Source organism: Schistocerca americana, chromosome 3 (assembly GCF_021461395.2).
Source record: "Schistocerca americana isolate TAMUIC-IGC-003095 chromosome 3, iqSchAmer2.1, whole genome shotgun sequence".
Classification (NCBI taxonomy): domain Eukaryota; kingdom Metazoa; phylum Arthropoda; class Insecta; order Orthoptera; family Acrididae; genus Schistocerca; species Schistocerca americana.
Window position 1 is genome coordinate 991,817,272 of NC_060121.1, and position 12,793 is coordinate 991,830,064.

The 12,793-nt window shown below is 45.9% G+C and overlaps 1 pseudogene; it reads right to left on the reverse strand.

Annotated features, from left to right (window-relative positions):
• Positions 1-9,363: 9,363 nt before the first annotated feature.
• On the reverse strand, positions 9,364-9,481 carry LOC124607816 (annotated as a pseudogene).
• Between the last annotated feature and the right edge of the window lie 3,312 nt (positions 9,482-12,793).

A 12,793-nucleotide genomic window follows, 5' to 3' on the forward strand; every position in this document is an offset into this window, starting at 1 on the left:
CACTTAGCACGATGTCCATTCACATTTAAAATAGTTTCTTTCATTTTTGCGGGAAGATTAGACTTGGTTCTATTCCCATTAACATTTAATTATTGCCTTTTCAAAATTCTCCAAAGAAATTACATTAACATTATATTATTGTCATTTTTTTTAAAATTTTTCCGGTGAAATTACACTATTGTCCCCCCCTTTTTTTCAAAATTCTCCTGCGAAATTAAACTAATATCTCTTTTTTCAAAATTCTCCAGGGAGATTACACTGCAGTTCGCGTCACTGTCATAGCAGGCTCTCATCATACTGATAATCTGCAAGTGGTAGTTGAAGAGACTGGAGAATCGCTCGTTGGCTCTGTGCCAACAACTTGCACTTAAGGCCGGCGCTGCCACACTAGAGCCCCTCCCTACCAGAGTAAAGTCTATCCGAGGAGGTGCGTCACTGGAGAGAGACTGCAGTACGCAGCTCGTGGTCTTGCGGTAGCGTTCTCGCTTCCTGCGCACGGGGTCCCAGGTTCGATTCCCGGTGGGGTCAGGGATTTTCTCTGCCTCGTGATGACTGGGTGTTGTGTGTCTTTCATCATCATTGACTCGCAAGTCGCCGAAGTGGCGTCAGCTAAAAGGGACTTGCAATTTCGGCGGCCAAACAGCCCGCATTGGGTCTCCTGGCCAACAATCCCGTACGATCATCATCATCATCATCATCATGACTGCAGTATGAAATAAATCCCTGCAGTCTGCTTCTGACAAGAAGTGCTCGGCTGTCTACATTTTTCTGGTGACACGTAATTTTGATTAACTGACTGATAAATACTGTGAGTAGAAACCACTAAGAGGCTTCCTTAAAAGATGTGGGTCTCCTTTCCTTACTCTAATTTCAGATGGTTAACCAGTTACAAAATTCGTAACATTTCATCTTTTGGATCTGAAGTTTCCTTCCATGTTTGCAGTTAAATCATTGGATATAGGTTCCACCTTTTATGCAAAAACACTGCTTTTTTCTTGTTATCCAAGCATTTTAAAGCATCTCTGAGCGATAATCACTGCGTTTTGTTTACTGAAAACTGTAAAAAGTGAACATATTTTAGGTTGTAACTGATGAGAAAAAATGAGGCGTAAAGAAAGTTATTGTTCCTTTTTCTTATTACCATGATTTTACATTATATGGTTTTACAGGACGCTCTGTATGGTGTCTTACACTGATAGCGTGTCTGCAAAAGAAACGACATAAATGTGAATTTCATTGGCGGTTTAACACATCCACTGATTTCCAAAAACGTAATTTTGGTGTGGAAAAATGTTTTGCGTGTGTATGTGTGTAGTGCCCTCAGAACGCAAAAGAAGTCAACAGCAAAACTTGAGTAATAACAAATATATATGCAAAACATTTTGCTACAACAGAATCACGTTTTTTTAGAAATAAGGGTATCTATTAAGTCGTTGCTGAAATTCACATTTACGTCGTTTGGTTTGCAGATGACTAGGTATCAGTGTAGTACACCATACAGAGGGTCTTGCAAAACCATATAATGCAAAATCACGGTAAGAAGAAAACGAACAAAACCTTTGTTTAGGCCTCACTTTGTTACATCAGTTACACATAGTTCATTTTTTACAGTTTTCAGTGAACGAAACCTACTGATGATGGCACAAACGTGTCGAAACATGTTTGGGTAACAAGAAAAAACAGTGTGCTTGAATAAACGTGCGTCATATCCAATTCGTTACAACTGATGCTACAAAACTGTGTCCTGTTCTCTCCCTTCCTCTGTCTACATTTGTGTTGACAAATAAGGGTGGACCTCTGTATGTACAGTTATATTAGTTACTCCCTCTTCCAAATTATTTGAATTAACCGGTAACTTAGCACCTTTTCTTACGGTCATTAAAATATTTTGTCTCACAATCCCCAGATGTGCGCTAACCTTCCTCTCTTCCCAGCCCACTCTCTTGGATGTTATCTCAGTGGCATGTGCATTTCGGCGAATGCTGACTGCAGTTTCGTCCACAATAGGAGTTTTTCCAGGGCATCGACAGAGCACACACAGCTCGCTAAAAATTGTACCTGTGTTCTCCACGCAGCCTAGAGGTACAGCCTGCATTGTGACTTGTAGTGGCTGCGGTGTCAGGTTGGCCTTCCTGAAACCGCTGTCCAGTCTGACCGCCCGGAGAGGTCACCCACGCCAGGCGTGCTAGCGGCCCAATGGACGTTCTGTGAATTCTGCTGGAAGTGTTGATTTTTCACAATTTGATTTGCCTTTCTATCTTAGGTTTTACGTCACTCACTGGGCAGTTTAGGAAAAATGATAGCGTATCACAGCCCTAGATGCCTTAGCTTTTATTCCAACTCCTTCTTTTGATAATGTTTATCCATACACTTAGATCTAAGCGAAACCCTGTATAAGAGCTGATTTCACTCCAAGACGCGGTGTTCTTCACGTATAGTATATCAGTTTGCTTCATAAATATTTATTGCTACAGCTACATCACGTAATCATGTTTCTTGATGACTTGCTATAACATAGTATACCGCCGTTTTTTTTTTGTTTTTTTTACGTTTGATGCTTCTATTCGTATACTTGTTTACCAGCTGCTGTACGAGTGTATTGATAGTTGCAAAGCATAGCCATCACTTTCAAGAATATAGCACAAATTAATGGCATTCATTGGCTTATGCAGGTGATACTAAATAGATGTGTCTCCTTACTGACAGCTAATACTTTTTCCAATTATTTGTATCACGAAAACTGGCAATTTACACCACTGACATTAACGACTGACCTTATACCAATTACATAGAATGAGATGCTACATAATCTACAGTTTCAGAGTGTCTCGTCGATTACCTATCACGAGCTTATAAATCACCCAATTACGCCGTGAGATGTACCCATAAATTTGATGCTGAAACGTATGTACGGACGGTGTGTACTATTCCAAATATTAAAGGAAAGCAGAGAATGCGAAAGGTGATCTATGGAGTATGAAGGAAAGCTAGTTAGATTCACCAACAACCGTGAAAATAAGAAGTCCGAATACAACAGGAGACGCGGCGTCTCGTGTATACGCAGTTCCAAGCCACTTCCGCTTCTTTATACCTGAGCTTCGAAGAAGAGCGCTAAAGAAGATTAGTTTACACGCAACGGCAGAGAAAGCATGTGTAAATCAAACCGGTACCACTTGCGCTTCCCCCTCCCATGTAGTCAGTGGCTTCGCTAAGCAGCTGTGCACTTCTGTGGTGAAGTTTCTGAAGAACACTCAGTACTACGTCAGCAATAACGTCAACCAGCAAAAGTTGAGAGGCCGAACCATCAGCGGAAAAAAAACCTGCTACTCTGTTGGCGATCTCGCACGTTTTTTCGGCGTCACTGATTAATGTGCATTTTAGGGCGTTCAGCCGAGTTTTCGATTCCATTTTATGCACCTGAAAAAGACGACCGAGGCGGTGGTCGAAATATTGGCATAAAATGGAACCAACGACTCGGCTAAAAGCACAGTATTACTGCACTCTTGCTCTGGTCTTTGTCTGATTTTTGTTGTGACCAGACGAACTGCGAGTACAAACTTCCTGCCACAACTGTGGGTCCTTGGATTGGTTGGTCAGGTAGCACATTAAACTAGAACACATGAAATATTGGTGCACTTTAATGTGTAAATGAATAAAAGATGTGCTTAACTCTAACACAGATTATTGTTTGATAACTTACAACTGTTATTGACTACTAAAGCATCACTTGATGCACAGGTAAACGAACTGTTCTCTTGCAGTACAATGTTCTGCATTTAAATGAAAAAGTCCATCAGAAACTTTGACTTTCACGTTGGTCCTAGACGGTGATGTTGACTTGCAGCTCGATATTATATTGACCTCAGCATGGGGGCGGTGCTTCGCTGAAGGGGAGAGGGGAGGGAGGAGTGGTTCTCAGGCATGCCCCCCCATACGTCGTCGCACATAACAGCGAGCGCTCTCTATGTTTGCTGTGTCGATTCGCGTTGCCCACTCTGATGTAGCGACGCGATCGCTACAGATTTGATATAGCTGTCCACGCTAGTCTGCCTGTATAAAGTTCTTCGCCTCTGCATAATTACCATAACTTTTATTCATATGACTGTGCTTGCTGTAGTACCGCATTTCAAAAACTTCTATACGCTTCCCGTCTGAACTCTTCTATCTTTCACGTGTCAGTTCCGTCGAAAGCTGTGCTCCAGACAAATACCTTACGAAAATATTTCCTAACATTCAAATTTAAATCTGATGTTAACATTTTTTTTTCTTTTTCAGAAACTTTTTCTTGCTATTGTAAGTGTGCACTATATAGTCTGCCTACGACAGCCATCACCAGTTACTTTGCTGCCCAAATAGCAAACTTTATGTACTATTTTTAGTTTCTCGTTTCCATATCTAGCTCTCTCTGTGTCACCTACTGCAGTCCGTTAACCTTGTTTCACTTTTTTTAAATTTTCCTCTTGAAATACTTTTCACAACACTGTCCACTGCATTCAAGTAGACTTCCCAGTCCTCAACTAATCATATTTTTTAATTTATTCTTCGTGAATTATTTTTGTCGTCAGAATGAAAAATAATCACTCTAGGAGTGTGAAAATCTACAGAGGAAAATATAATGCCGGTGTTGTATAATCGATCTTCTCAAGAAACTGCAATTCTCCGATATGCACTCAGTGAAAGTTACGAACCTAAACAGGCTGCCTAAGTCTAACTTCAACGAGAAAAACAGCTTTACCATGTGGAAGGCTTAGCACCTCCAAAAGTTAGATGGGGAGCAGCAGTCCATATGGAGAGAAGCAGGCTGTGCACCTCTACATAACACTCGCCCGCTTGTTGGCTCACAGCCTTCCACTCAATCACTAGACAACAGTCCTCAAGGAAAGTTTCGGACTGAGGGCTGCGTTAAATGCAAGGGCCATCATTCGGTCTCAGAATAAGAACAGCTCTCGGTCGCAGACAGAGATTGGTGGATGGAAAGAAAGTCAATCAACAGGTTTGAAACTGGTATTGCTAGGTGGAATGAAGATCTTTAAAATTAGGGTTCCTTCAGTTCACAAAAACCACGTGAAATGCACTTGCGCACATATACTCCTTTTCCTCTACGTCTTATACAGATCTGGGAAAGTCTTGTATTTACACAGGGGACGTGGCCCTATTTAGATGCCAAGACTGAGAATTTACGTTGCTAACATTTATTATCTCTTTTGTCAACGTTGTATTGTTTATTATTTTCTTATGTCACCGCAAATGTACTGTATATTTTATACTGATTTTAAATTTGTGATACGATTCATAACAACCACGAAAACAAGCGAAGTACGTGCAAAACGGATGGTCGTAGATAAGGATTAAAATATTCTTCGGAAGTTACCCCCAGTCGCAAAAGAGTAAATGAGAAAAGAAAAGTAAACTGAGAACGTCTCCAAAATTGAAAATGTGCTATCCAGATACGAAATCTTTGCTTAAACTGGTAGGCTAGTAGATTCATACTTAACGAAAAACAGTGTATGAGAGCCAGAACGACCCAGTGATATTTGCACTTTAATTATGAAGAGAATGAAGCTTGTTAATGAGGCTTGTAGCGTGACGTCACGAAGAATCTACACTCCTGGAAATTGAAATACGAACACCGTGAATTCATTGTCCCAGGAAGGGGAAACTTTAATGACACATTCCTGGGGTCAGATACATCACATGATCACACTGACAGAACCACAGGACATAGACACAGGCAACAGAGCATGCACAATGTCGGCACTAGTACAGTGTATATCCACCTTTCGCAGCAATGCAGGCTGCTATTCTCCCATGGAGACGATCGTAGAGATGCTGGATGTAGTCCTGTGGAACGGCTTGCCATGCCATTTCCACCTGGCGCCTCAGTTGGACCAGCGTTCGTGCTAGACGTGCAGACCGCGTGAGACGACGCTTCATCCAGTCCCAAACATGCTCAATGGCGGACAGATCCGGAGATCTTGCTGGCCAGGGTAGTTGACTTACACCTTCTAGAGCACGTTGGGTGGCACGAGATACATGCGGACGTGCATTGTCCTGTTAGAACAGCAAGTTCCCTTGCCGGTCTAGGAATGGTAGAACGATGGGTTCGATGACGGTTTGGATGTACCGTGCACTATTCAGTGTCCCCTCGACGATCACCAGTGGTGTACGGCCAGTGTAGGGCTCCCCACACCATGATGCCGGGTGTTGGCCCTGTGTGCCTCGGTCGTATGCAGTCCTGATTGTGGCGCTCACCTGCACGGCGCCAAACACGCATACGACCATCATTGGCACCAAGGCAGAAGCGACTCTCATCGCTGAAGACGACACGTCTCCATTCGTCCCTCCATTCACGCCTGTCGCGACACCACTGGAGGCGGGCTGCACGATGTTGGGGCGTGAGCGGAAGACGGCCTAACGGTGTGCGGGACCGTAGCCCAGCTTCATGGAGACGGTTGCGAATGGTCCTCGCCGATACCCCAGGAGCAACAGTGTCCCTAATTTGCTGGGAAGTGGCGGTGCTGTCCCCTACGGCACTGCGTAGGATCCTATGGTCTTGGCGTGCATCCGTGCGTCGCTGCGGTCCGGTCCCAGGTCGACGGGCACGTGCACCTTCCGCCGACCACTGGCGACAACATCGATGTACTGTGGAGACCTCATGCCCCACGTGTTGAGCAATTCGGCGGTACGTCCACCCGGCCTCCCGCATGCCCACTATACGCCCTCGCTCAAAGCCCGTCAACTGCACATACGGTTCACGTCCACGCTGTCGCGGCATGCTACCAGTGTTAAAGACTGCGATGGAGCTCCGTATGCCACGGCAAACTGGCTGACACTGACGGCGGCGGTGCACAAATGCTGCGCAGCTAGCGCCATTCGACGGCCAACACCGCGGTTCCTGGTGTGTCCGCTGTGCCGTGCGTGTGATCATTGCTTGTACAGCCCTCTCGCAGTGTCCGGAGCAAGTATGGTGGGTCTGACACACCGGTGTCAATGTGTTCTTTTTTCCATTTCCAGGAGTGTATTTGGACCCTGCTTCTTCGCGTGGGGCCCATGGACAAATTTCTGTAGGTCGGAGATTACAGTGTCATCGGTGTTGAAAGCCTCAGCAACGATTCCTAGACAGAGGAAAATGTCAATCGACGCTACCTGGTTTCGGCCATCTTGAGTATGTTGCTTGTGGAACAACAAAATTCTTGGCTTCTTCCACTAATCGTGTCCTTCCCAGCTCTGATGTTATGGGTGGCACTACAGGAAATGAAATCTTCTGGTTGATTAGCTTACGTCATTTACCTCATCTACTTCTGTGACAAACTCGACTTTCGACTTGTTTCCTCGGATCTTCTTCAGTGATATTCTATTGTCTGTCGGTGACAGCAGTATTCAGAGATTTGTTGGTACCAGAAGGCCCCTGAATAAGATCCCAGCAAATGGGTCAAAGCGTCGAACCCGTTAAGAAAGTGGAGAAGAAAATGACTTCTCCTAATCACCCATAATATATTACTTTTATTGATAACGGTATGAAAACCTGGCATACGTATAACCTGCTAGGTGACTTATTTAAAATATGTATGTAAAATATTTCTATTACAGAAAGCTGTATCAAAATTCCTAAAGTAGTTCTTGAAATTACACTTCACACAGAGAAACAGGAACATAGTGGGGGAATTTAATTTATAATAGGTAAAGATATAAAATTCATCATTTTCTCCTTTTTGTCCTTTACTCATATTTTGTGCCAGGTATGTCATACTGGTATATTTTATTCAACAGGTGGAAGCCTCCGTTTACATCTACGCCACTACTCTGCTATTCACATCTAACTGCTTGGAAAAAATGAACACCTACATCTTTCTGTGTCACCTCCGATTTCTCCTTCTGTTTTTAGTATGATTGTCATCTCTCCTTATGTGGATGGGGGTGAAAAAAATATTTTCGCATTCGGAGGAGCAAGTTTGTGATCAAAATTTTGTGAAAATAACTCGCCGCAACGAAAATCGGCTTTGAATAACTGGCACCCCAGCTCGCGTGCGATATCCTTGACACACTCTTCTTTGCTTCGCGATAATGTCACCACATGCTACATTAAAAAGATGAAGTTCGCACCTCTCTGGAAATTAGACATATTAACCTTATACCAATGTCCATTGTAAACTCATTTTCATAGAACTTTAACTGTTGTCAATACCACCACGATCAGCCCAATTTTTATCATTCGCTTTGCTGTATTCATATTTTCTCCCGTAATTACAAGCGTACAACCTATGGCGACGGCGTGATTTATTCACGCAAAATTTAATTTGCCCTCAAGGGACTGATTCACCATTAGTGTGTCCACACTAGCAAAACAACGGTTCGGCAGTTTTGATACACTACGTAAATGACATCGTAAATGGTAGGACTAGCGGTAATATTGATAGCACTGGTAGCGAATGAACATAAAGTTTAAGAGAGAAACCAGGAGCCGATGACTTCTCTGTTTTTTGTTTCGCACATAAGAAGAACCGCACGTCTTTCAGTGTTAATTCACAGTGTATTTCAAGTCCTTACAGAACAGAAATTGCTTTTTATGTACTAAAATTAGTTGATAGCGTACCTTCCACACTTTCATGTAACCAAACCAATAACTTTTGATGCAAGTACAGTTTACATCCACAAACATAAAAAATAGTTAATTATTATTTTGCAATCAATAAAACGTTCCTCACCACGATCAAAGGCAAGAGTTTCCTGTTATTGTTGATAAATGAGATTTTGTGCGAATAACAGAAAAATGTTTCATATACCTCGGTGTGACGGACCAGGCTCCGGCGTAAAGCTTTGTGTCGTGCAGTCATGAAGGATACGCGAGGGAGCTTTCGGCTTCCAAAGCCCATACCGATGATTTTAGTTCAATGGTTCCCACGCTGACGCTTGTTGATGACCCAGCTTTGAAATCTGCAGCAACTTGCGAAAGGGTTGCATTTCTGTCACGATGAACGATTCCCTTCAGTCGTCGTTGGTCCCGTTCTTGCAGGATCTTCTTCCGGCCGCAGCGATGTCGGACATTTGATGCTTTGTCGGATTCGTGATATTCACGATACACTAGTGAAACGGTCGTGCGGGAAAATCCACACTTCAAGTTACCTCGGAGACGCTGTGTCCCATCGGTCGTGGGCCGACTATAGCTCCGTCTTCAAGCGACAAGTGGGCCATCGGGACCATCCGACCGCCGTGTCATCCTCAGTTGAGGATGCGGATAGGAGGGGTGTGTGGTCAGCACACCGCTCTCCCGGTCGTTACGATGGTTTCCTTTGCCCGGAGCCGCTACTGTTAAGTCGTGTAGCTCCTGAATTGGCATCACGAGGCTGGGTGCACCCCGAAAAATGGCAACAGCACGTGGCAGCCCGGATGGTCACCCATCCAAGTGCCGGCCACGTCCGACAGCGCTTAACTTCGGTGATCTGACGGGAATCGGTGTATCCACTGCGGTAAGGCCGTTGCCCGCCGACTATAACACCACGTTCAAACTCACTTAAATCTTGATAACCTGCCAATGTAGCAGCAGTAACCGATCTAACAACTGTGCCCGGTCCTTGTTGTCTTTGTAGGTGTTTCCGACCGCAGCGCCGTATTCTACCTGTTTACATGTCTCTGTATTTGAATACGCGTGCCTATACAACTTTCTTTGGAGTTAGGGGTATATTATGACTGAGTTTCGAGATGTTTTAACACTTCCCGTTTTTAGGGGAATCTAGTAAGACACTGATGAGATACATACAGAGAGCGATACATACAGAGAGCGATCGTTATGAAGTAACGCCCGATAGGTATGCAACACGCCTAACGTTCACGTGAAGTGGGTACAGCCTTAACTGACCAAAGCTACTAGGCAACTACCGTAGTATACGCTTACTTACGGTAGTCTGACCGAGCGAGGTGGCGCAGTGGTTAGCACACTGGACTCGCATTCGGGAGGACGACGGTTCAATCCCGTCTCTGGCCATCCTGATTTAGGTTTTTCGTGATTTCCCTAAATCGCTTAAAGCAAATGCCGGGATGGTTCCTTCGAAAGGGCACTGCCGATTTCCTTCCCAATCCTTCCCTAACCCGAGCTTGCTCTCCGTCTCTGACCTCGTTGTCGACGGGACGTTAAACACTAGCCACCACCACCACTTACGGTAGTCTGCTGTAGCCTTCGGTAGTCTTACATCTCTACTCATTACCCATGCGGAGTGGCAGAGCCAAGAATTATTACGAATGGAATCGCAATCGTCTCGTTCGTGCAGTGTGCAGAGGCTGATGGACTCCGGAAGTTTTCGCCACTGGGCAGAGCTAGTGGATACCCGGCGGGCCGCGACTTTCCGTACTGCGACAGTGACCACAAGGGGACAAAAAAATTCACGGCCGGCGCTCAGACAAACAGGCCGAGCACAGGCGACGGGCCGGCGGTGGCGCATAAAAAGGTCACTGGCGCGGCGGCAGAAAGCGGCGAGTAGCGGCGGCGGCGGGCAGCAGCCGGTGCAGTGGGCGGACGCGCTCCGGGGGCTGGGGGCTGCTGATCCGGCGGCCGCTGAGCGGCGTGCAGCCGCGGCCGGCTTTCTCCGCCCCCGCGGCTCCGTTTCCTGGCGGCTGCGGCTCCAGCTCCAGCCGCAGCTCCAGCCGCCGGACCACGCCGCGCTACGCCACGTATCGATTGCACTGTGCACTCGCGCGCCGCGCCGTGCCGCCCGCTTTCTCGGCCGCCGCGCGGAACGATTCACCTGCCGCCGGCCGCAACGGCTTCTCACTGCCTCCCGTCCATTACGACGTGCGTTGAATAAGTAACGCTACAAATTTCTTTCGGCTGAAAAAAATACGGAATTGTTTGTGGGACACTGCTGAATATTCCCGCTCCAGCCCCCTAAATTTCCGTGAATTTCCAGTGAGTACGTAGCTTTCTAAATGGCGTCTGTGACGGCAGAGAGCGGAAAGCTGTCAGTGAGTTTGTTTTGGCGGAAAATCAAAGCATGGCAGATATTCATAGGCGCTGGCAGAATATCTGCGGAGACCTGGCAGTGAACTGAAGGACGGTGAGTCTTTAGGCGAACCGTCTGTCACCCTGGCAAGAAGGTGGTGGAAACCTGTCCCATCTCCAGCGTGCCGAGCAGCAGCATACGGCTGTGACTCCTGCAATGTTGGAACGTGCGGACACTCTCATTCGACCTAGTAGGTAGTGTCGGAAGTTCCATACGGCTTTTCGCGGATGATGCTGTAGTATACAGAGAAGTTGCAGCATTAGAAAATTGTAGCGAAATGCAGGAAGATCTGCAGCGGATAGGCACTTGGTGCAGGGAGTGGCAACTGTCCCTTAACATAGACAAATGTAATGTATTGCGAATACATAGAAAGAAGGATCCTTTATTGTATGATTATATGATAGCGGAACAAACACTGGTAGCAGTTACTTCTGTAAAATATCTGGGAGTATGCGTGCGGAACGATTTGAAGTGAAATGATCATATAAAATTAATTGTTGGTAAGGCGTTTACCAGGTTCAGATTCATTGGGAGAGTGCTTAGAAAATGTAGTCCATCAACAAAGGAGGTGGCTTACAAAACACTCGTTCGACCTATACTTGAGTATTGCTCATCAGTGTGGCATCCGTACCAGATCGGTTTGACGGAGGAGATAGAGAAGATCGAAAGAAGAGCGGTGCGTTTCGTCACAGGGTTATTTGGTAACCGTGACAGCGTTACGGAGATGTTTAATAAACTCAAGTGGCAGACTCTGCAAGAGAGGCGCTCTGCATCGCGGTGTAGCTTGCTCGCCAGGTTTCGAGAGGGTGCGTTTCTGGATGAGGTATCGAATATATTGCTTCTCCCTACTTATACCGCCCGAGGAGATCACGAATGTAAAATTAGAGAGATTAGAGCGCGCACGGAGGCTTTCAGACAGTCGTTCTTCCCGCGAACCATACGCGACTGGAACAGGAAATGGAGGTAATGACAGTGGCACGTAAAGTGCCCTCCGCCACACACCGTTGGGTGGCTTGCGGAGTGTAAATGTAGGTGTAGACGTAGATGAGGCGATCGACGGATCACAGTCAGACACCTCGCTGCCAAATCGACGTATCTGACACACTCGCCCCTCATCTGGGGTACTCGATGGTGTGAGCCCACTGGGTTCCTAGCCGCTTAACAGAAGACCATAAAGAGGATCGGTAAAGGATTGAAATCGTCACAGGCGATGAAACGGTTCGTCACTTCGAACCGCAAACGAAGTAGCAGTCTATGGAGTGGTGCTACGCCACCTCTTTTCCGAAGATAATTTCAAGGCAGTATCCTCTCCCGGTCAAATCGTGATAACTGTCTTCTTGGACTCTGAAATGGTTATTTTGTTTGATGTCCTCCCTCTTAGTGCAAAGATCAATTATGAAGTGTATTGTGCTACCCTCAGGAAGTTGAAGAAACGACTTCAGCGTGTTCGTCGTTACAAAAATGTAATCGAAGTTCTCCTTCTCGTAGAGAGCATAGGGCCCCACAAATAAATATGCGCACCCGAGAGGAGCTCACAAAACTTCATTTGACTCTTGCTTCCTCAACCACCCTACAGCCCGGATCTCGTACCCTTCGACTGCCACCTGTTTTGTCCAATGAAGGACCCGCTCTGCGGGCAGCAGTTCATGTACGATGGGGAGGTTACTGAAGCAGCGAAACGCTGGCTCCGACGTCAGCTACTGAAGTGGTACCATGCGGGCGTACAGGCCCTCCCAGGGAGGTGGCGTAAGGCCGTCGCATTGAACGGAGATTATGTTGAAAAATAGGGTTTCCAGCCA